This window comes from Oreochromis aureus, linkage group 9 (assembly GCF_013358895.1).
Source record: "Oreochromis aureus strain Israel breed Guangdong linkage group 9, ZZ_aureus, whole genome shotgun sequence".
NCBI classification, from domain to species: Eukaryota; Metazoa; Chordata; class Actinopteri; order Cichliformes; family Cichlidae; genus Oreochromis; species Oreochromis aureus.
In genome coordinates, this window is record NC_052950.1 from 8,486,604 (window position 1) to 8,511,017 (window position 24,414).

General features: G+C 43.0%; 1 long non-coding RNA gene across 1 annotated transcript in view; it reads left to right on the top strand.

Moving 5' to 3' along the window:
• Window positions 1–1,096: 1,096 nt before the first annotated feature.
• LOC120442026 overlaps window positions 1,097–24,414 on the top strand; it is a 31,052-nt gene continuing 7,734 nt past the window's right edge. The window contains exon 1 of the long non-coding RNA XR_005614475.1: window positions 1,097–1,203. This is a non-coding gene — a long non-coding RNA (uncharacterized LOC120442026). The remainder of the gene's footprint in view (window positions 1,204–24,414) is intronic.

Sequence of the window (24,414 nt, forward strand, 5' to 3'; positions counted from 1 at the left end):
CAGTTGCAGAGCTGGGTTTAAATGTTTAATGGCGAAAGATTTTGTAACATTTTGTAAATGGACTGCATTTGTTAACTTCTTGAGGCTTATTGAATAACAGCGCATTACTCTTGATGACACACTTATTTAGGACTTTTTATACTATATACGCTTTTCCTATCCTACCCACATGTATCACTGAAAACAATGATACACACGGGGTTAGTATTTTCCCCACTTTGACATACGGACATCAGATTAGAGGAAGACCCAGTCTACCTCCTGAGCCGATGCTAGCCTGTGGGGCTGAACACCCAAATAAAAAAAAAACTGCAGTTCCTCAAATGGCCACTCGAGGCTTCCACCAAAAATGAGCCAATCTTCATAGACTCCCATATCAAACAGCCCAACTTTACAGCATAAATGAACAATTTTATTCAAACATATGTTTGATCTCTACAAGTGGATACAAACTATATACCCACCTGCCAGGTGTTTATGAAGCTTATGCGCAAGTTCAGTAAGTATGTGTAGCCACACATCTGTCTGCTTCCAAGGTACCGGTGCCTAATCTAAGCATTACATCACTTCCATTTTCCCGAGATGTCAAGTTGATTGTGACATCACTGGCAGATGCCTTTGTGCAACCTACCTCCTCCCCATCATCACTCAGCCTCCATCCAAGCCTCCGTCTCCATCACCAGCGTCTAGACTCCGGGGGGTCCTGCCTAATCCCTGTCACCGCTGGGATTACATTCTGCTGTGAATGGCCATCGGAGTCTACCCACCAAATACCTCATATTGAATTCTGTACATCAATAAATCATGTTCAGTTCCTTTTAATGATTTCCCTTTATTGAACTGCTGTTAATTGCATTTTTAATATAAGTCTCTGAATGCTAAAGCCCTGTAAAAGACGTCTCTGCTACAGGGAAATTCTAGTGTTTTGTAGGCTACTTATGACTGAAAGCGCTGCATAAAAACAACACAAATTTGTCAATTTTACAGATCCCAACTTGCCGTGCAACCTACATACATACGGACAAACGAGAAAGAAACACAGATTCTGGTTCATCCAATTCTCACGAGAAGGCAGCAGCAGGGAGAATTTCATGGTGTGATCCAGGAGTGGGAGCTGTATCACAGCCACTCTCGTACATGTTTCAGGATGTCAGTGGGGCAGTTTGAACTCTTGTTAGCAGAGTTGGAACCACACGTGAGGAGGTAAGGAAATCATTTCAGAGGGCCAAATGAGCCGGATTAGTGTTCAACTGTGTGTCTGAGGTAAAACTGTATTTATTTTATGATTTCAATGTCATTGCATATTCAGCACAAGTGCCCGATTTGAGCTATGAGTGCAATTTTTGCCAAATGCAGTAATTTGATTGGTCAGATCTGTTTATTTGGAGCTGAAACATAAAAAATATCAAGCTTGGTTTGAAAAAATAAATGACTCTAATTCATCCTGAGTAATTATGCATCCAGTGTGAACAGGAGGATTAAGAATAGGTGAGTTCGAAAAATATTTTTAGCAAACAAAATATTTGACTGGATTTTATGCAAAGGGCCGTTACTCACCGGGTCCTGTGTGACTGATCGTGGGTCATAATGGCTACATCTGTCTCTCTATATTCAGCTGCTCCGAAAAAGTCAGACTACAACAAATAGTAGACATTTTGAACTTAGTTGCTTTCCTGCCAAAGTTACTGTTGATAAAGGTATTGTCTAGTCAAGCCAATTTATTCATAAGCACATTTTAATACATCAAAGGTTGACTAAAGTACACCTAAGAGGCATAAATCAGAGCAGGAAAATACAGAAAAAACAAGATCAACAAGAAACAAAACAAAAGAAATACGCCAAATTCTCAGTCTCATTTAAATGCAAAAGAGTAAAAATACATAGCTTTAGTATGTGACGTTTAAACTTCAAATATATTTGGACACAAAAGAACCATGTTAGCTTTATTTGTATGTTAAGGTCAGGTCCCGATGCAGGACCGGCTGGCTGCTAACATGAAACTGGTCAGTGAGAGCTTCACGGTGCTAAATCAAAAACCTCCTTGCAATTGCTTTAGTAGCTAGCAGGTTGCCATGGGCTTTTATTTTGAAGGTGAATGTTTGCGGTGGTCTTTTTCATCTTGAAAAAGTTTAAAAATATTAATAGAAAAGAAACTGCTACACACCAAAGGAATCACAAGGAGACAGTTCATGTAGTACCTGTTTTTGCAACGGATTTCACCTGGTGACTTGAAGCAACTTCTGCCAGTCACTCAAATTTCTTGCTAGCGACTGTAGGTTGTCAGGAGGTCATCGACTGGTCTCCAGGCCTGTGTGACTGAAGCCTAAGTAATAACTTTTGAGGCTTTCAGATGTGATGTATATCTTCTTATCTATCTCTGGAAAAAGCAAATATATAATAATATATGTCTCAAATCTGCACTGTATTCATTTAGGCTCAAATTACACAGGAAGTGATCATTTTTCAAGTGACTGTGCGAGAATATTCCTGGCTCAGATGCCCAGCTCATGTGTTGCTCCTGCTCTCAGTAAGCAGAGTAAATACACAGCAGATCACTGCTTCAGAGCAAAACATCCCAAATATAGATTTCACTGTCATCTATAAGTATGCAGAGTGTCTGCCCGTAGATGGACGGCTTATGGCTGCTTTCCAGGTTCTCTCATTTTAATACTCAAATTGACGCCTCGCTCCTTTTGTTACTGCATTGCACCGAGCCTCTCGTCAGCCAAGAAAAACAAAAAAGTCAGTTATACGGCGGCAATTGATGCGACAGGCATTTAGCGAGGCGATTTCTATGGTAACAATCCTCAGGAACATTTTCATTTCCAGCATCAAATGGGGAAAAAAAACCCAACAAAAAAAAAAAAAACATGTAGCCGTGATAATTAGCGCTGTGTGAGCTGCTTAATTTGTGTGTGTATGAGTGTGGAACCTGCTTTAAAGGACTTCAAAAAAGCCTAAAGGAAAAAACACAGTTTGGTGTTATACGACATCTCGCCACTCTCTCTGCTGTCAGTCAGCATTAGGGGCTGTTTTTTGCCTGTTGTATTTTTCTTTTGTAATCTAAAGCACCCTCCTTTTTTAAAACGACTCTGCTAATTACTTTATTTAATCGGGTGCCGGCCGAGGAATTATTTTTGTAGCCCGGAGCTAATTTTGAACCTGTAACAATAGCTTTTGGAATATCAGTTTAAGATAAAAAGCTTTTATAGCTAATCCTGGAGGCTGTTCTATCTACACATTTCGAGTTGCACTTTCATGTGGACCCTTCGAGATTGCGAGCGCTCTGATATATTTGTATTGCACCTGAGGATAATCTGAAAACCAATGCAATTAGCGTGATTGAGCACAAAGCAAGGATGAGTATGATATGCAAGAAAAAAAACACGTTAGCCACAATATCCCAGTAAATATCCTTGAAACCTCACTGTTCTCTCCTTTTCTGACAACACCTGTTCTTTCCCTAGCACCCCTTATCCCACTTTTTTCTCCCCCTAGTTCTGAATTAGGGAATCCAAGCACAAGACAGCAAATGGTGTTTGAAAGACTCCCCCTACCCCTTCCCTGAAAAAAAAGACAGAGTTGGGGGGTTTTAGCGGTGGTGGAGGGAGGTAAGAAAAAAAAAATCAAAGCGAAATCGGCAGAATGCGTACTTTCAGAGGCCGCGGCACAGTTGAACTGAGCAGGCCCAAGTCCTCTGAAAAGGAATGGAGACAGCCTGAATGCAAATTAAATCCCCCTCATTCCTGCAAATATTGTCTTAGCCATTAGTGCGGGCTTGACTAGAAAGGAGTGGTCCCACTCATTGTCGCTCGGCCAGAGAGAAGTCAGGAGAAGAATTCTTTTCAGTGGCCGTCTTGGGGGCTCGGTGCACTTGGGCGCTTGTTTGGTACCATTCAAACGCCACAGACCGTGGCAACAAAGAGAGCTTTCAGCGTACCTCACTGTAAAAGCATGTGAAAAAAGAAGAAAGGAGTCGGATAGGAGGAGGGAGGAAAGGGGCTTTGGTGGGGAGGCGGCGGAGGGGTTGAAAAGGGTTGAGCAGCACTGGAAAAGTTTAGGTGTATACTGTGAGTGGAGCTGGGCCTGCGTGTTGTTTTTCAATCGTCTGGTTTATTTGGCTAGGTGCGATATTGGAGCACTTCATGCAGCTTGAACAGTTGGCTCTACTGGGCGAGGAGCTGTGGATATTTCACACACACACAAACACACATATATGCGCATATGCACAGCCTTTCTCTTTTGGCCTGTCTTCTAGTTGCACCCATGAGAAGGCAAAAAGAGGCGTTTCATCACAAAGCCATACCTGTCTCGTCTCCTTCTTAAGCTCTTTGTGTATATTTCTGAATTTCTACACATTTTTCCCAGCGAGCTCTGCTTTACGCGTCATCTCTTGTTGCCATTTTGTTCAAAAACTTCATCACTGAGGAGGCGTACAGTGTGCTGTTGGCCTGAAGTGACTTTCATGCACAGGGAAGACAGCTTTTTTTATAACGTGGTGAACATATAGCTGAAAGGAGGGCACCCCTCCTGTCCAAGATTCCTTAAATTCGGCTCTTAAACGCAAACATGACTGTTTGTGTTTGAATCTGCACGAGAAAGCTCAACCTGCCGCGCGCAAGGTTATACTCTGCCACAGGCCTCACGTTAAAGAACGCAGAGAGAGGCTTACGGAGAGATAACTCACTGAGCCGGCGCACAGGAGCGAAGACACCAGCGAAGAAGCGCCGCGCAGGTTTGTGTTTGTGTGTACAGGTGAGTCTGAGGCGTGTGTGCAGAAAGCAAAACAGCCCTTGGCATCCCAGATTTGTTTTGACTGGTGCATTCGCAGCTGCTGCATGGGACGGGCGAGGAAGGGCCCGGGCCAAAGTAAAACAACCAAATTCTTACATTTCGTCCTCTTTTCTTTCACTCTTCCTCCTCTCCTGTCTTGGGGGAGATGGCTCCCGGCCAGCCACCTGTATAATCAAGCCCTTCATTTCTATTTTATTGACAGATGCTACTTCAAGCCTTGGTTGGAGGAATACGGTTTGTTTTTTGAACCTCTGGGAAAGATTGAATTACACGGCAGAGTGATATATGCTAGGTTTTGTTAATGTTGGACTACAGCTGTATGGCAAGCAGAGGCTGAAGGCTTTCCTCCACTTCCACTTCTTCCATACTGTTTTATATTTCATATATTTATGATTTTGTAATTTTTCTTTTAGATAGTTTTTAATTAACTGATATTTATTTTTCAATGTATTTCATTCCCCTATTTTTATTATGACAAAAATGAAAATTTATGAAGTAAATAGAAATGTTAGGACATATATGTAATAAAGTAGTAAATAAATAACGTTAAGGGAAAAATAAATATCCTTTTTTCCTTTTATCAAACATTACTACCTACATTAGTTGTATTTAAAGGATTATTTATTTATTGGCATATAATTTCCCATCTTTGATCCTCCATACATCTGTCCCTTTCTCCTTAAGCGGCACCTTTGCTTCACTCTTGTCTCCCTGCTGGAGAGGCACACCTAACAATTTGAAAACCCTTGATTTATGATGGGCTCATGCTGATCTTGACATTCAGGCGTAATCTTTGTAAATGAGCACAATCTTGCATGTAAACATGTAAAACTGATGCCAGAAGCTCAACCTGCATGTCTCGCGTCGCTTTGTATTTTCCCCCTCTTTGTAAAACAGCACCTCAGAGTTTCCTGTGTACCGCCTCTCACTACAAAAACAACCCGGAATAATCTGAATTACTGTATGTGCTCCTTAGTTTAAATTCAGCTAATGCATGTCAGCCAAAAACAAAACAAAAAATCCTCACTCACACGAACAGAGGAAGGAAAAGGCTGCCAAGACAATCTGAGGCTGAGGAGACGGCAGGTTGGTGTCGGTGACAGATGGAATGGAGAGCCCTGACTTCTTTATTTTAAGGACAGTATCTTCTATCTCTTCCTGCCAGCCTGCCGCTTCCCTCTTCTCTCAGTGGCTCTTTGTGCCACTGCTAGGAAGAGTGATATATGTTTATTGTGCACATACTGACAGCAAGCACTGATAGACAAAACCAATGGATTATGTTCACGTTCCATGTGCTCAATTACTATCCAAGGCACAGGTTGCACGGCTCACAGCGGTTTTGGAGATACGGGAGACAATGGTGGGTATATCCATAAGAGTTTTTAGAGAACGTGCTTTGACATAAACCCTTCTTAAGTTCATGCTAATGTTCATATATTAGACAAACTTATTTTAATGCACGAAGCAGAAGCACATGAAAAATGAACAGTAGCAACACAAAAACAGTTTTATAACAACAAGAGTCTATAATGTAGGAAAAGGTGGAGAAATGAGTACCACAGATAGGCTAACTGAGGACGATAACTGTCAGCTGCTAATAAAATTGTAATGCTACCTTTGAACTGATGCTGATGCTAATGCTGCCAGGAAACAGAGATGCCTGTTGCTACATGTAAAATGATGCTGGAGGTGCCAGTGCTACCAATGAATAAACACTAATCTATGCTAAATGCTACCAATAAATCCAGTGCCAACTGTAAACATGTGTTCAACACAACTGTCATTGTGGGATGCACAGTTTCAAATATCTATCCTCATCATGTATACTTTTTTTGCAAGAGGTGGGAGGTCTTCTCACATTGTTTATATCTGTTTTGTCAGTTTTCCGAAATCCACATTGCACATCAATCCTCTCTGTGATTGGTCCCAGTGGGCAGGTGACATGGATAGATGGATTAAAGGTAGGGAAAGAGAAAGGGGAGACTCTGATACAGAGATGACCCAGTGAATTAAACTGTTTAATTCAGCTCCTCCAGGATGGTTTGCTCTGTCTCCCAGCACAGTCTCTAAAAACATGGAGCAGATTCCAGGAGACAGTTACTCTAGGAGAGCTGGACAGGGCTATAGAAAGTCCTTAACCAATCAGCAGGACCTGTATCTGCTCCTTTGTACAAGGAGGAACAGGATAATCTCTGCCAGAGCTACAAAATGACCTCCAGCAGGACACTGGTGTGAATGTGTCTGACCAAACACAGAAACAGACTTCATGAGGGTGGCCTGAGTACCGGGTGTCTTCTAGTGGGCCCTGTGCTCACTGCCCGGCACCGTGGAGCTCGATTGACACTTGCCATAGAACACCAGAATTAGCAGGTCCACCACTGGTGCCATGTGATTTTCACAGATGGGAGCAAGTTCACCCTGAGCACATGTGATAGACGTGAAAGGGTCTGGAGAAGCCATGGAGGACGTTAAGCTGCCTGTAACATCGTTCAGCATGACGGGTTTGGTGGCGGGTCAGTGATGGTCTGGGGAGGCATATCCATACAGGGACACACTGACAGGCAATGGGACCCTGACTGCCATTAAGTATCAGGATGAAATCCTTGGGTTCCACACCCAGCTTCAAGTGGCGAGAGCATGCAGCCAGTTCCTGGAGGATGAAAGTATTAGCGTATTTTTCGGACCATAAGGCGCACTAAGCAAAACAAAACAATCAGATAAGTCAAACTTTACTCAGCTTATTCTTCTTGCTTCCTCCACTTCATTGATTCATTGATTCATTAATATTGAATCCTCTCGCAGCTGCTCGATTGCCGTGTTGTTGCAGTATATTAATGACTAACCTCATATTGTGGACAGATTATCTCAGTTGTTCTCCTGACTGAAGTTTGGTCCGTTTACAGCATCCTGCCATGTGACATTTGTCCCCAATCATCGGGAACCCTCACATTAACTTTTATTGATTGGAAATAAGTTAGTGTTGATCCTCCAGCTTCACTGTGTTTATGTCATGCTAACATAGCTGTGTCGCTAGCGATCACGTAGCACATCATTATATACCAGCTAGCCCAACTTCAGTAACCCTACAAACATCACTGCTGTTTAGTTTTCTGTCTTCATTTATGTTGGAAGTGATAGCAGAGCTGTACGTTTGAATTTTTTCAGGAATCTCTCAGTCAGAACATGCTATATCATGTTTAGGTGGAAACTAGCGAGCTAACTTCCTGCTAACTTCTAACACCGTTATATTTAATAAATTCTGTTTTCATGGATGCCTGGATGTTAAACTTAATTGTTACACCTGGTAAAGCAGCAACGCTGATCATTTTATTAATGATGAAAGAATTTAGACAGCTTTTAACTCTCAGTGATGCCACAGTGTTTGTTTGACTTTGGGACCTGAAGCGGACGGAGTTTTGGACCCAGATTACTCCGTAATGCTCCGACAATCCATCAAGCAGTGCGGCTTCATAGCTTACCAAAGTCGTACTAAAACATTTTATGACAGATTTTTGAGCGCCGTGTGCCACATAAAATCGGATCAAGGTCAGTAAGCACAACCCGAATTCATATGTAAGATGCAACGGATTATAAGGCGCACTGTCGATTTTTGTGAAAATTTAAGGATTTTAAGTGCGCCTTATAGTGCGGAAAATACGGTAATACAATTGACTACCACACTCGCCTCACCTATACACCTTTGGGACATATATTTATGTCCATCCATCAGGTTAGGAGCATGCTTTAACATTATCAGGCGTGCATTTAAGTACATAAGGCCCATACAAAATGCTGAGTTGCATTTTGAGTTGCTGGACTAGCCCACCGCAGTATTTTTGTGACTTTGATTTTCGGGGTGTCTTTGAATTCAGTCTTCTGTAGGTTTATCATTTTCATTTCCATTAAACAATGTGGGATTCTTTTCTTCCTAACACATCATCTTGTCAGCATCAGTATAGATATCCTGGATGTGTTTTCCAAGTGTTTTTTTAGCTGTATATCTTAGAGTGTGAATAAACAACAGAAGTTTAAAAGACCTACTCATACTTCACATAAGCTCTATGTTAATCTACTGTAGCTAACTAAAGTTTGAGATTAGGACAATCCATTTACTCTGGTTTCTTAGGTCATGTGCTCCCAAAGAAAACAGGAAAGTGGAGAAAAAGCACAAAGCTTCACGAGTCTTCACAATACGTTGCAATTAGTGTTCATGCATGACCTGTTTTAGTTACACGTTCACAGTAATTGCAAAGTATTGTAAAGACTCATTGTACTTTGCAATGGCATAAACAGCTGTGATGCATATATGGCCGAGCCTGGCCCTGAAGTTGTTACCGACGTGGCTGAGGAAACAGAGCAGGGTGTACGATTCCAGAGAGGACGTGTTGACATTTGTGGGCTTTTTTCTTCTCTTAAAGCAAAATTCTGCCAAAAAAAGGGGAAAAAAAAGAAGCTAAGAACACCTCAAACCCACATCCACTACCCTCTGCTACTGTGGCTTTGTGTTCTCAAAAATACAGCTGTATGTGTGCCAAAAATGCTTGCAGACACAGAGATTGCAGAGGATAATTGAGCTTATTTCTAAATACAGCTTTGGTACAGGTGTGTGGCGTAAACAGCCACACCTGGGCACATAACCTGGACTATTTATCATCTTTCCGTCTACTCGCTCGGCAGCTTGCTTGCCTCCCGGGCCCGCACTGTTTCCCCTTCAGCAATGTCAGGATTAAGTCTGGCATGTTTAAGGAAGTGGCTTTGGCAGGCAGCGTGCAGAAGGCGGGCAGTGAGAAGCGCACATACATGTAAACACACATGCAGGTGCATACACATTCCTGATGCCAGCTTTGGCTCAGTAACCCCGTATTGCAGGGCAGGTTTTGATGATGTGTCTCTCTGTCAAGCCCGAAGCTGAAATTAATCTGTGCGTAAAGAGAGCGAGGGATATGAGGCGGGGAGGCTTTAGCATTAACTCGGCTATCATTACAGATGTCAGGCAGAATGATGAGTGCGGGCTGATGCTATTGGTAAACCGATCGCCGCTGCTTGCTTCAAGTGGGGGGATTATTGCAGTTTAATGGAAGCGTCGGGACAGGTGAGATTTCTTTGCACCGCTGCTGCCCCCGATGACGATGATACCTGTTCTGTATTGAGGACGCCATCACTTGTCTCCTCTAGAGGTCTATTTGTCTGCCAAGAACATGACAAATGACACTTTTGGAGAAAGAGGAGAGTTAATACACTCTCCAGCTAGCTTTGAGCGGCCCAATCAGACCGGCTTCGTATAGCGTTTCACCACCGGGGAGCAAAATTCCTGAAAAATGACTTAATTGTGGGGTACCTTTCCAAATGATGATCTGCGGCAAAGTGAGAGAAAGAGAAGAAGAGGCCGCAGTAAGGGTGGGAGTCTCACGAGGACACGCTCCCTTTTCTCGACAAGTGTAATCACGAGGAAATACAGCAAGCTCTAAGCAAGGTAAAGTCAGAGAAACACAGGAAACAGGATTGGGAAGAAGACAAGATAACTTCATAGGTTCCCCCAGCAATTGCAAAAGTATCCAAAACAAGGTGAGCTGTTTTCCTCCAGCATCCTATGGTTTCAGCTGAGTTTTTTTTTTACTCCAGGGGAACAAACAGCAGGAACTGCAGAGCCAGGATGTGCTGAGGGGCTTCTTATACCTGCTTTTAAGTTGACATGCACGAACATGTCACTCCTTCTGTTCCCCAGGAGGTTAGCTTTTTTTTCCCACTGTCGATGGAGACGGGAAACACTCAATCTCTCTGTGGCCACAACCTGCCTATTCATCAAATTTTATATGAAGTCAATGGCTGTAAATCAATGTTATAAAAAGAAGAGATGGAGGGAAAAGGGGGGTTGATTTGGCCTTTGAAAAATTCGCATCGTTGCATTTTTTAGGCTCAGAGTAACTGAGTTTAGTCATTGACAGAGGCAACTTAATGTTTTTTTCTTCACTACTATGAAGCTCAACAGATTTCTTCACTCTCAGACTGCAGGGTTACTTCTAGGATATTTAAACGTAGAATGGGAGGTAGAGGCTTCAGCTTTCAGGCCCCTCTACTGCAGAAACAGCTCCCAGTTTGAATTCTGAGAGCCTGGTTTTGTCTGAGGTTTCTCCCTGCTGAGAAGTTTTTCCTTCCCACTTTCTCCAAGTGCTTGCTCACAGGGGGTCATCTGATTGTTGAGGTTTTCTCTTTTCCTATTACCTTCACCTTACAATATAAAGCGCCTTGAGATGACTGTTGTTGTTATTTGATGCTATAAAAATTAATTGTAATTGAACTGAAGTTGGCCTAATTCTAAATCCTTTATGTTAGCGGTCCCCAACCCTCGGGCCACAGACCGGTACCGGGCCGTGAGAGTTGAGGCTCGAGTGGGAAATTTATGGTTTTCGGGATTTTTATTGTTATCTTTTTAATCGTTTTTATCATTAACTTGGTTTCCGTTGGTCTTTTCCCGTGTGTTATGAATAAATCTTCTTTCTTTAGTACCGGTACTGATTTTATTTTGTTGTATTTATCCGTGACACCTTAAAGGCCAGTCCGTGAAAATATTGTTGGACATAAAATGGTCAGTGGCGCAAAAAAGGTTGGGGATTGCTGCTTTAGGTGTCTTGGCTGCCATAAACTCAACTTCTGCATGAGACTAGTGAGGCCACTCCATGACCTTAATGTGCTTCTTCTTCAGTCACTCCTTTGTTGGCAGTGTGTTTTGGGTCAATGCCATACTGCAACACCCATATACGACCCATCTTCAGTGTTCTGGCTGAGGGAAGGAGGCTGTTGTCCAAGATGTTACGGTAAACTGCCCCATCCATCGGCCCCTTGATGTGGTGAAATTGTCCTGTGCCCCAAAACATAATGTTTACAGGTCAAGTTGATGCCAAAGAGCTTGATTTTGGTTTCATCTGACCACACTTTGTCCCAGGCCTTCTCTGAATCATTTAGATGTTTTTTAAGTGAGCAAAGGATCAAATAATTATTTCCCCCACACGGCGCACACAGCACAACAGTATAAAATCGATATAATTAAACTATAATTATAGCTGTGTTATTAATGCAAGCAATCATCCCACAGAAACTTTAAGCTCTACTTTAAGTGATCATAAAAAAAATACACGAACAAAAATAAAGACTTTGTAAATATACTTGCAACATAGCTGAAAAGAAAAAATTGCAGTGACAAAGTCAAAGTGCAATGGAGGAGAACAACAGATAATAACCAGTTAGGACTGGTTATTCAACAGTTTGATTGCCTGTGGGTAGAAACTCCTTCTGACTCTCTCAGAGTGAGATTGTTAAAGTCCTTTCACTGCCCGAATGCTGTGAGTCTGTGCAGTCTCACAGAGCTAGCATAAATGTAGTCCTGATGACTCCAAATGACAGAAAGACTCATACATTCTCCACCAGGGTTGATCGGTAACCTCGCGTAAGACGAGAAACAAAAAAAACTACTTTCTGCTGCTAAAAAGCAGCAGTGCATTTACATTACTACTTGTAGACGAGGGTGACTCAGATGCTAACAGGACACAGGGTAGGGCACACCCCATAATTTATAAAGCTCCAAGATTGAACATCTCTCTAATGGGCTGTTTCTACTATATTGCCTCAACCTCCTTTTGGTTCCAGTGCCTGAAAAACATGCCATATAAAATAAGAAAGAAGTAATAATTGCATAGTCTCAGAGTGAGTGATGTTTTAATGGGGTGGGTTTTTTCTATTTTATAGCTGTTATTCTTGGCATTGTCTTGTATTTTTGATTTATTATCTAATGGTAATTGATTGTGGGTTTTGGTGAACACCGCAGCTGTCCGCTCAGAAGTGTGTGCCCTCTGGACCGCTCACCAGTGGGGGCTAAAATAAGTCTCGGTTTGTTATGCTTGTTTGAACAGAAGCTGTGGCCTCTTCATTTTGTGGTTTTCAGCAGAGCTCCAGTTTTTTCTCTAGTTCCTTTAAATAGACCCCCCCACCCCCCCTCGAACACCACTACCTCATCTCTCTCTGTGTGCCACTGTAATAAGTGACCAACCAAAACACATACATTTTTATATTTTCATCTACAAGATGGGAAAAAAAAGACCCTGGAAATTTCTACGGGACATTAACAACTGGCTGATTTTTTTTATTTTTTATTATTATTTTCTCAAAGCCAGACGCCACAGAGCAAGTGGTGCAATTTATCACAGAAATCTGCCTCTGCCAACTTTTCCTCGGCTCGTACAAACGCGGGAATTGTCCAGTGTGTCAGCAGAGTGTGTCACTAGCTCCATTGCTGAAGTCATTAACACTGAGTAAACCTCTGGAAGTGGCCAGAAACAACACATATTGTTTCATTCCTGTGAAATGCTGTAAGTACTTCACGTTGTGTAGATGAAGCGAGGACAGCCGGGAAGAAATGCCTGAACTTGGAGAACAGCTTCACACGAAAACGCGCTCAAACTGGTGAAAGTGAAGCGAAGAGCTAGCTAATACCTTCAGCTGTCAGCCTAATAAAGTGGCGCTCTGAAGTTGGTGCTACTTTAACGACCCCGAGCGCGGACAGATTATATGTTTGAAAAATAAAAAATGAAGAGCTAGCTGTCAAAGCTGTGCCTGAGCGAGTGCATCAGCAGCACCTCATCTGTTTTCCACTAACATGCTGAGAGAGAAATAACAAGTCCATGTGTCTACCGGGGCAGATTGAACTTGGCGGATGTGTGTTAAACGGATGGGCCCCCGGAGTAGTAAATAATGATTCCCAGTCTCCCCTTTTGCTTGGTATGGGCGCGCAGCACCGGGGAACTCTGAATGGAAAAAACTTCTGTCCAAACAACGGCCTGCTGCTGTCTCCGCCACGCACCCTGAGCGTCTGTCATCAGCCCTCTGCATTGTTTTTGAACAATTGGCACTAATTTGCCATCTGTCTGAGGGAGCCTTTGTTGTGCGGGAAGGGAAGCATTGTGTAATTATCAATGGAGAGTCCACTTAGGGAGCCATCAGTGGACAGAGACAAATAGGGAAGACAATGCTCTTTATCTTGGCTCCGCTCTGGTTAACTTCAGCGGAATGACTGTTTATCAGGCAATCTTGCACAAGTAGAGTAAATTTTACTTCTCAGGCCAGGCTGACAGGCTGATCAACCAATTGGAAATGTAGTTTACAGCTCTGACGTTTTACCAATAGCTGTGACACGATAAAGGCTGTAGTTTAAAATCTACAGGGTGCCTTTATTATACGGCATTCACCGCCGAAGGGTAGCAATTGGTGAGATTGCATCTCCAGCTGGTTAGGACTGGGCGAGGTGTTTCTTTTGCAAGCGTGTATTTGCGTAAAAGTGCACCGAGCTGAGCTCTCAGGCACACCTTGGGTTATTGGAGAACAGAAAAAGGCTTTTCTCTGCAGACTCGCAGGTCGACGGTGGTGCTCTGAGATTCGTGGATGTGCTGTAGTTCATGTTGTCGTGAAGTTTTTCAGTTTTTCAAAATGCCCATGAGGTTAAAGTTGACCACTAAAAGAAGCTGCCACTTTTCTCCTGGCCTCAACTCTCCCGCTGTCAAACCAACCCCCCACCACCCAAGCTCCTTCCTAGAGGGGAAAATGCACAGTGATGTCACCGAAAGCTGAGAGAGTACCAAAGCGCTGGCGCCTTTCTTACTTTTCCAGTTTGTTTCTCCCTTTCTGTCTTCATCGAGCACCCCTTACCCTCCCCCACCCCTCCTCCTTCTCTGCACACACGTTTTTTCTGTCTGTGTGTGTGTGTGTGTGTGTGTGTGTGTGTGTGTGTGTGTGTTACATTCACCACCTCTACAGTCCTCCCCAATCCATTTTGCAGCTGGGCACAGAGAAGATGAGAAGTGGTGTTTTCTGTCCACAAATCAATAGGCCTTACTCACCTTTGAGTCAGGCTGCAGAGGCAACATCATCACTGTATTTGGCTGTACTGTACATGCAGGAGGAGGGAGGGCGAGAGAGAGAGAGAGACAGAGAGAGAAGGGACCCAGGGGTGCTAGCCTGCCTGTCTAATGCATTATTGAGGAGTGCATCTCTCAGCCATCAGTTGCAGGTAGAAGGCTGAAATACTCTTATTAGTTGCTGCAGACAGAAGCGTGGTGGAAAACACAGCTGACCGCAGCTGAAATCCAGCATCTGTGAGGTAGACGCTGATGTTACTTTGTGAGTGGATGCACAGGGATTTGTCTTGTGGGACTCTGGAAAAAAACAAAAAAAACTTGACTCGCATTGAAATATTGCTGTTGGATTCTTTTTATCACGTCATAAATATTTGCAAAGGGTCATGGAGTAATACATCTTTGTTTGACTAGTCTTGTCTGAGTAGAGATTTTTAGCCATTTCACAATTTTTATTTTCCCCCCTGTAAGGAAGGCAGACCGTTCTTTAGTGAAAATATATATGTATATGTGCGCGAAACCCCTTCTGAGTGCAACAGTAGATTCATATCAGTATCTGCTTAATTCATAATGTGTTGGAGGCTGTTTTGACTCCATAAGCGCGGGTCCTTTTTCATTGAATTTTCAATAAACATCTCACCCTGAGGTTGCGCTCTTGGAAAAATAATCTCTTTAGGCCCTGTCAGCAAGGAGATCCAACAGCATTCTTAATATGTAACACACAATATTCACAACCAAAAACCCAGAAAGCAAGTTTGATTTGGAAAGTTAATTTGCACCCCAGTGGGTCTGTAAACGGTATAAAAAACCAATGAGCATTGGCACACTTTTAAAAATGCATGCTCCCAATAGAAGCATTTGACTGAGCTATCAATGAACCAAATATGGCTGCTCTGATAAATGTCTGACATTTAACTGATTCGTATGGTGCTTTAAGTTTATTTCAATATCATCATGCTAAGATGAGTGAAAACGTAGCTGTGCCGCTGTTAAAAGCAGAACTACTAGCCTGTATATTCAAGTCAGATATTTTCTCTGTTCCTTGTTTTACAGATAGCGAACAAACCACAGCAAAGCTTTGACAAATGCATTCTTCTCTTGCCATAGTTAATATTAATGGCTTCCGGACAAAAACCCAACACTCGTGCATTTGGAATAATCTAAACACGTGTAAAATAATCCCATGTAGAGCGTCTGTGTGTCCTGTCAGTTTGGTTTAATTGGTGTGTGTGCCGGAGCGTCTGACGGTGTTCAGTGAATGCCGTTTCACACATCTGAATCTTGACATTCCTCCATAGATAACGAACGAAGCCGCATCTGTTGAATCGCTCAGGTCCCTTTTGGCAATGCTGGATACGGTCTCTACTCTTTAAAATGTGCAACTTTGATCAGTAATAAAGGCGCAGGTGCTGCACTGTCGTCTTTATCTGCATTAAACAGACAGAACGGTGTGATCCAATCGTACATGCTCTGTGTCCATCTGTTTAAAACATCAGCGATGTTAGGCTGTTAAGACTTACAGTGCAGGATGGAGCTGTTTTTGTCTAATTAGGCAGAGCAGAAAGGGAATTTTAACTGGGGCAAAGAGAAACCAGGCCAAACCCTTTATATTTAAAATTACCTAATACTGTGAGACAGCACTGTAATTGCACTAGCTAGCTAGCCTCAGGATGTGCTGCTCAGACCCACCTATCCTGCAGTAGCCCAGCTAGATTTGGGAAAAGCAGTTACACAACATTGCTTAATTGTGTAGAGCTTATTATTCTCCCAAGACTAGCTTAATTAAATCTCCTCTGCCTCGCATGTTCAGTGGTTAGGCCAAAAAAGATGATGAGCCAGAGTGTAAAGAATGTATTCAGTCTCAGATAAATGAGACAAGGTTTATATTTTGGTATCAAGTTATTACTGAGAGACACTGAATGTAAGTGATTCCCAGCCAGGGTTGGCATTTTTGGGGTAGGTAGCCAAAAATGTATTTAATGTAAATATATCCAAACGTGCAATGGGCCGCAACATGGAGTTCATAAATGCTAGCTGACATGCAAGACTATATGAGGATAAATGGTTAAACTCTTTAAAAATGAGCAAGTCTTTTGGTTTACAAAGTAAGTACAGTATGAATGCTGTAGAATATTGGTACCTATTGGTGTTAACCATTAGTGTTGCCTTTAAGCACATAGACAGCATAAAAGCTGTACGCATAGTCCTGTGGCATTACCCACTGTTTTATGGAGTCCTGTTCTGAAGCCTGAGAGTATAAATGTTTTTGCTATAATTGTGCTTTGAAGCCAGATGTGTGCATGTGCTGCAATCCACTTACCTTGGAAGTCGGATGTCGGTAACTCGGGAGTGACGTTACAGTTACAGCGTTTCATTAGTAAAGTTGGAAAAGCTTGAAAAACAGGATTTGTTTTGCTTGTTGGTAAGGTAAAACCGTTCATGCAGTACTAACAACACAGCACCATACTAGTTTTTTTGCACTCAAAAACACAGCTGCAGCACATTCATGGATAGAGCCTGTTCAGTTCTCTGCATTGGCTAATTTAGTGAGTCTCAAATACACAACAGTGGCAGTACAGATTAAAAGGTCAACTGCTGCCGCCATCTTGGATTGTTAACTCTGGGTTTGTGGGGCTGCTCCAATTTTCTTAGTTTAAAATAAAAAATTCTGACTGGGAATTCAGAAAGTCTAATTTCCAACTTGATCTGGAAGGCATTAACTGGCTAACGACTTGTCAGTCTCAAGTTGTTAGCTAGTAAGCATATCCCGGAATATCCAACCTTCCTGAAATGAGACCCTGAGCTCATAAACTTTCAGGAAACTATTTACATTGGTCAGATCTTAGGACATTATTTTCTTATAAACTTCTAAACTGATGTCTGTATAGTCTATTTGCAACCACAGGTGCTGTCCCCTGGTGGTAATTAAAAAAGGCTTTATGTTGGCTTTAATTTTCAGGTCTGAAAGCTGTGTCTAGCCCAGGGGTCTGCAACCTTTTACACCCAAAGAGCCACTTGGACCCGGTTTCCACGCAAAAGAAAACACTGGGAGCCGCAAATACTTTTAGATGTCAAAATTTTGACATCTAAAATGAAGATAACACTGTATATATTGTTTTTTACCTTTGTGCTTTGTGTGAACAACTAAGGTGTGTTGCTTATGAAATCCATGAAGTGCTACAGAGAAAATTAAATTATATTTATGTAATCAACACATTTTGAACTCTTAAAGAAATATAACAAAAGGAAAGACACCCAGCTGAACTAAAATGATCCATGTAACAAACAAAAACTGTTGTCAGCCGCCTCCCTTATATCGCCTTTGGGCTGTTGGAACCTTGACATGACTCTTAAAAAATAATTGGAAAAAAGCTCTATGCTGCTGAAAAATGAAAAATAGATATTTGCAAAATTCTGCCTAAATATGTATTTTACCTGGTTAATGCGTGCGGCGGGGCGTGGTTTGCAGCGCCGCTGCAGGGGAGTCGGACGCACCTGAGCGACACCCGCAATCACGCCTCGCTGCCTTTACGTCTGCGCCATCTGCGCTGTTGTGTTGGTGGTGGTGTATGTCGGGCTCTGAGCTGAAAAGCTACAGCCGGCTGTATGCGTACAGCAACCGTGTGTGAAAAGTGCTCAATAAAGAGATGCTCAAAAGCGTGTTCATGGAAACATCGTTGGGTCTGCCGTGATTTGTTTACAATGGGACTTCTGCTCCTGAACCTCTGCGCACAGAATCCGCAAATCGGGGATATAGGAAGTCAGTTTACTCACGGTGTTTGTCTTTAACATAGTTCACGGTGGAGAACAGCTGCTGACATAATGTGGATCCGAAGATCCGTAATTGGCCTACCTGGGGTTGAAAGTCTCGATAAATGCATGGCGTTTCGGCGGGTACACCGGCTTCCGCGAGTGTGACGCTTATTTTGAGCGATGAAAAAATAATAGAATATAATTTTATTTTTATATTTCAAAATCACAACAATCTTCCAATTTAGAACTACGAGTTAAAAAGAACTAACATAAATAAAATACACTTCAGCTAAATACTTCTAATTTATTTTCCCAAACCACGCGGAGTCGCAGAATAAGGACTAAAGAGCCGCATGCGGCTCCGGAGCCGCAGGTTGCCGACCCCTGGTCTAGCCTATAGCACCAAAACACAAAGAGAATATTGCTTGTGTTTTAGCTGATAGCTATCAGGAGCTTTCCCCAGAAAACTATAATGGTGAATGCTGGGACAAATTAAATATGTGTGGAAGCTAGGAAAAGAGACCTCCCATTAAAGAAGGTAGAGAAGGCGATAAAGAAGAGTAAAGAACAAACAAAAAAAAAACCAAAAGTAAAACAAGAGTAATGTTTGGACAGGGAATCACTCATTGGACAGAGCCTGAAACAGTAACAGTGCATTGATTTTAAAGAATACTTTAATCACTAAATGTTAAATGGTTACAATACATATTTTAACAGCTAAAAATGACCTGATGATAGATGAAATCGTTAGCCTTAAACATGTAACTTACACAGCAAAGGGTAGTACAAATGCACAGCTTTACTAGAAACCTAATGCAGAAGCTTCAGTGAAATTTTAAAAATATAAATAACACCTAGTTAAAAAATCTGTTAACATGTACATGCATGAGTTCAGCTGGGTAAAACAAAGTAAAACAAAGGATGCAACTTGTAGTTAAAGGAGAATACTTGCTGGCTGTGACTTGACTCGACAGCGTCAGCCCCAGCTGACAAGTCAGGCTGCATTGCTGCTCACATTAGTTTGGTTGCACAGCCTCGCAGGCATGTCACATCCAATTAGCCAAAAAGTGAACTTAAGTGATATGCATCTGGAGCAACTGCCATCTTTTGACTGCACTACATCATATTATGTGAATTGATTCACTGGCCCGTAACGCAATCTCTTATTCATGTGTTCAGACGCAGGCAGGTGCACGTAGCTCTCACGCAGACAAATAGACTCGCTGCTGCTCCACTGAACTGTGCAACCTCCGACAGGTCCTTAATGCAAGTGAGGGCTCCTCCAAAACGCCCCAGCAGCACCTCGCAGTGACATAAGTGGGCACAAAGGAGCTTTTGTTGGCATCCAGGGATGCTGAAACTGCCTCTGTCATTCCTTTTATAGGTGTAAGACTCACCATGATTAACATTGGTAGCTTGAGCCTACAACTTATACGTTTAATTTGTAGGCTTATGCAAAATCTTATGCTGCAAATCTTGTTTAGATACCATGTAAATACAGGACCAGTATTACCAATACCACTACTTTCAACTTCCAAAGGAAATGAGTGAAGTCTGAACACATTTTAAAGACCACTAAAATTATTTTACTTTCTACAATAATGAATTAACAAAATAAAACCCACTTTTAATCTTCTCATGTATTTTGAAATGTTTTTTTGGGAGAGCATAGAAGTAAATAGGATCAAAGCGTTGATCATATTGTTCTAGTATCGTTCCAATACCAGCGTTGATATTGATACTTTGATATTTCGATCAGTCCGCCTACCTCTGCACAAAACTTTAGAGGCTCGATAACATGCAGAAGCCTGTGTCAGAAACCAGATACCACCAGAAAGCTCTGTCCTTACTGGTCAGTAATAGTGTGCTTTTCCCACGCACCGGATTGTCGCACATTCCTTTGCACTTCTCTAATAATGTAGAAGTAGTATGCAGACCGGCAGCTGCCCCCGCCCTGAGGCTGAACGCACAGTGACCTGATAACTGTCCGCTACGTTTAGGAGAGGGTGTTCTCCAGGAAACGGATAGTTGTCCTCTGCCCTGCTGACCTGCAGTGCTGTTTGTACACCCCTATTTACACAACACTGTGCTCAGCTGCATGTCCTTGAATGAAGTGAAGCAATGAAGAAAAAATGCCAGGAATCTGGGCCAATTTACAAAAATTACATGATAGGAATGCAAACAAGGGGTTATGTGGCTAACATTAAATAATCATTAGCAAGAAAGGAGCTGGTTAGGGGTAAGATGGAGATGATATTCCCAAAGACAGCCTTGACATCTTTTTTCATCAGATTTTCTTTGTTTGTTAAGTAAATAGCACCAATCACTGCTAATGGTGCCTTCCCAGTTCAACTCGTCCTTTTTCTAAATAAATGAGTCAGGCTGGAAAAGCATCCAGCTCTCTGTGAGCTGCATTTTTCTCAGACAGAGTTGTTGTGCAAGAACAAAGTTTTGCTGAATTGGCCACAGGTCGAAAACAGCATTTACATAAAACTTGGGGGAATTCTCATTTTAAATTTTAAGCAAAAAGCAGGCCCAGAGAAACATCAATAAGATGCAAGTCAAACTGATAGCGCTGATATATGGTAGCCTAAGGACCGAAATCCTCGCTGTCTGTAGAGTTGGATGACATGGTGATATAGGAAGCAGACTGTATGGACCTTTCCCCTCTCTGCATGGTGGTCTCCAGCTTGAACACTAAGCAGGCCCGTGGAGGTACACTTCCAAAAAGGGGCCCATTCAATCAATCTCGGACTTGGAAATGTAAATAAACCTGTATGATGGTAGCGGTGGGTGGCTGGGTAGCGTTCCCTGCGTGGGGAACTGCGACCTCAGGGAAATAGAGCAAGAAAAAGCAAGCAAACCGTGACCCGAAGTGATTTGTACCTCTAGAGTAACTTCACCGGGACCCTTGGGGTGCCATACAATGCAGTGTATATTGGATTTGTTTACACCTCACTTGGCCTCAAAGGCCACCACGACGGGTGGTGGTAAAGGGAGGGTCAATGACGGGGATCATGGCTCCATTTGCTGAGTGAAGGCACGCAGGGAGAACCGTGTCTCTCTTTTGAGCACAGTCACCAGGTCAGCAGACTCCGATCTCGATTCCGTATTCTCCTGATGGGAGGACAGGCTAATAACTGTTTTGGGATCAGAGGAAGATGAATGCCTGTCTGCAGGCAGACAGGACACACGCAGAGGCTGCAGACAGGACTTGACTTGAGGATCACATTAATCCCGTCGGTGCAGCTTAACTCCTAAATTGGTGTCAGTCTTCCTAACCGCAATCTTTTTGTAAATGGAAGACATCGAGACGAGATAGACACGAGGTGGTGTTCGAGAAGTTGACAGAATCTGTGGTGATATAGTGTAATAAGAGATTAAAAGATTAGGCGGGTAGTTTTATCTGGGAGCTCGAGTACGCTGCCAATTGGCTCTTTGTTTACGAGGAAAACCGGCCTACCGATTCCGAAGCAAATAAACTTTTTCACATATTTCAGCCCCTGACCAGCAGCCTACGGAGTAATGACTGAACAGTCTGACAATGTAAGCCTGGTGGACCCGAGACTGTTGTGTCATTAAGGAGATCTCCGTGTGAGCGTTCGAGGCCGGGGAAGCAGGGAGCTGCCTGCCAGCACAAATGCAGCTGCAGGGCTTAAGGAGCCAGAGGCCCGGCTGTATGAATGCATCAAGTAGATGTTAATTGGCGGCCCCCACTTTCTGCCACTAGTTGAACTCCTCCTCCTCCCCTCCTTCCCTCCTTTTCTTCCTCCCTCTCTCCCTCTTTTTAAGAACAAATGCCACATTCCTGCCATCAGTTATCTGCTCTGCTGACAGCCTCAGTGGCCCGTGGAGGACTACTACCCCCCCCGCAACCTGTCCACTCCAGGAGGAGGCCTGTTTACACAGTGCTGATTGGGAGTGCCCTGCTCTGCCCCTGTGACCTCTCCCCCGCCCACCCCTCACCCGTTCACTCTTTCACTCTCTTTTCTCTCCTTCTTCTTCTCCTTCCTGCTCTCCTATTCGGTTCTTGCGCCTCTCGTTCTCTCTCTCTCTCTCTTCTCCCCCGCTCTACACCTCTTGCACTCTCTGAGCCCAGCCCTCTGTGGGTCTCCGAAGCACCCACAGTGGAACAGGGGAGGCGGCGCTGCTCTGCGGAAGCCCGGGCAGCACCGATGTAAATCAGTCATGGTTTTTACAGCCCTTCCTTAAGTGAGCCCAAGGGCCACGGTGGGTCTCAGCAGTGGCTGGCCCAGATTTGCAACTTATTCGTAGGAAAGAAGTGACTTTTGTTCTGCTCGTAGGGGCTCAGTTTCGGCACCCCAAGCTGGCCTGAGAAAAACCGATTCAAAGCCTGACTAATGTTCCCATTTCATTAAAATGGAAAATAAGGTGGCAGTGGAGCTACAACTGTCTGGAATGTTACACCAGTTATGGCGCATGTTAACCTGGAGTGGACAAAATCACGCAGACAACTTACTTGGAGAAACTAAAATTACAAGGAAGTGTTTTAATATAAATTTTAAAAATGATTTTTTGTTTTTTATTTTGTTGTGTTTTTAAAATGTCTTTATTTGACTACCACAGTGACAGCATTTACTGCACAAGCTTCACTTGCATTGGACGTCCCTAGATGGGCTATTTCGCTCTTGACCAACCGACTGACACGCCTCAAAACAAGCTTGTAGCATGGCCAAAAACTGCTAATGCACCCATTTAATCAGTCCTAGAACTAATGAGGCATAAAGGTACCAACAAATCATCTTTCATGCATGTATTAAAAGGGAAAAAAAAACAACTCCTGCTGAAGTGCACAAAGAAAATATCTGCCATATTTTCAACTCCCTTAATTAACTGTGTTTGCCCGCTGTGAAACCAGACTTCAAATGAACTGCTAAAGACTCTGACAGAGCGAGAGAGGGCGTGTCAAAGTGCAGCGGGGGGAAAAAACAGAGGCAGAGCGAGAAAGGAGGGGAAGAGGGAGGGAATGGGAGGGAGAGAAGTAAAGAGACAATACTGTACACATCGGCGTGGTTCGTGTCAAGGGGGCCGGGCGCACGCCTCTGAAGTCTGAGGCCCCTGAGCTTCCAGCTGTGTGAAGGATTTCTTCAGAGCTTGTCATCACATTGGGAGGAGGCTGCTTGGAGGTGGGTAATGTCCTCCGACAGCAACCGCCCTGTAATCAGTAGAAAACACTACACTCCACCAAACAGAGAGAAGAGGCCGAGCTGCAACTTCAAGTCCAACATCTTAAATGAAAGTAGAATTGAAGTATTTGTTTCCATAGCAAATCATTTGTTTTAAATAAAAGGCTATGCTGATACCATGTTCTGTTAAGGGAAGTCGATGGCTATTTACTATAGTACTAAATATTAAATAAAGAAATCCTGCTTGATAGCAGCAAATGCTCCATAGAAATCAAACTAAGCTCAGATATCCACCTGTAACGTGTACCAAGCACTGATGTCTGTGGTGTAGTGTGACTGGAGTGGCTGCTGTCGAGTATTTGAAGAAAAGGTAAAACGGCTCTTAAGCAGGCCACAGACCAGAGATGTGTGCGTGTTCATACTTGACCTTAGATGCCAACAATTCCAAACAGTCACCTGAATAAATGTTCTCTTTACAACTGTGGTGATTTTGAGCACTTATTTTATTTCACCCCTGATGGCAGATGGTACATTCTGGTTTAAATGAAGGCTGAGCCCAGCAGTGCCTGTCACTTCGCTGTGGGGTGGGTGGATGTTTGCTGTAAGGATATGGGTTGACCCCACCATCCCCTTTAGCTTTAACTTGTTTTCAGATTTATTGTGAAGCAGTCTGTACTTTTTTATTGAGTGTTAGCAACCTACAATGAGTACTTTTGAAGGTTATTAAAGATACATGCCTGTTATCACTCAGCCCTTATTATCACTCCAATTGTTACATTTAAAGTGAATAGTTTGTGTTATATGGCATGAAACATAGC